This window comes from Dermacentor albipictus, chromosome 1 (genome assembly GCF_038994185.2).
Source record: "Dermacentor albipictus isolate Rhodes 1998 colony chromosome 1, USDA_Dalb.pri_finalv2, whole genome shotgun sequence".
Lineage (NCBI taxonomy): Eukaryota > Metazoa > Arthropoda > Arachnida > Ixodida > Ixodidae > Dermacentor > Dermacentor albipictus.
Genome location: NC_091821.1, coordinates 348159198 through 348160216, shown reverse-complemented (window position 1 = coordinate 348160216; position 1019 = coordinate 348159198).

Here is a 1019-nt window from a genome sequence, read left to right as displayed (position 1 = left end):
GCTATCGAGTTCACAAAAGAAGAGGTATTTGTTGCCTGTGTTCTGTTTACAAGAGAAGAGGCATGATAGGAAATCTAGCCGTATTACGCTTTCAGCCTGCTTGTCTGCCGTGCAGTCATTCTTGCCGGTTTTCTGTCGCACCGCTGCTTGACTTACCGGTGACCGCTTCATGGGAGTGTCACGTGACGCAAGTAGAGTCCAATCCGCCAGTCTGAGGAAACGGAGGGGGGCGATCTCTGAGCAGGTCGGGTATGTTGGCAATAGCACAGATATCACTCGGCCATGTGAGTTTGTTTTAGACGATAAAGAACTAGAAAAAACCGCCTTTGGCAGATGGCAGAATTCTAGTCTTTAACTGAGACGGATTACGCGAGGAGGCGGACATTACTTGAACGAGCTATCATAAGGCGCAATCGCCTAATTAACAAAATCTTAGTAATGAAGCTTAACTAATTACCTTACGTGGCATGTAGTGCGATTTAATAATTGTAGTGTTTGAGTGTACAAGACATATCCACTTGACACGAACTCTGCGGATGCACCGGTTTCAAGATATGCACGGCCACACTTGAAGGGAAAAATGCACTGTTGTTCCAGTTGTGCCATCTTAAGCATTCAATCACAAGAATAAGTGGACAGGTAATGCATGTCGTCGAACTTAGCAAATATATTTCTGGAAACTACTGTCATCGCGAGAATTCTTTCCAAGTGGATACATTTTGCGAACTCAATGGCTACAAATCGTAAACTGCAGTATTTACCGCAAGGAAACGAGTTCAAAACTTATTAAGTGAAAGCTTGTTAATTAGTCGATTATGCACTTCGTAGTATCGTGCAAATATTGTCCACCTGTTCAAGTAATCCACCTCAAGGACGAAATTTTGCTATCTGTCACAGGCGATTTCTAAAGAAAGAAATCTGTATAGTATATATATAAAAAAAGAAACAGTATGTACAAATGTTTTGCACAGTAAAAAACTGCGTATACGCAAGTGGAGTGTTCAGACAGACACAAGAGG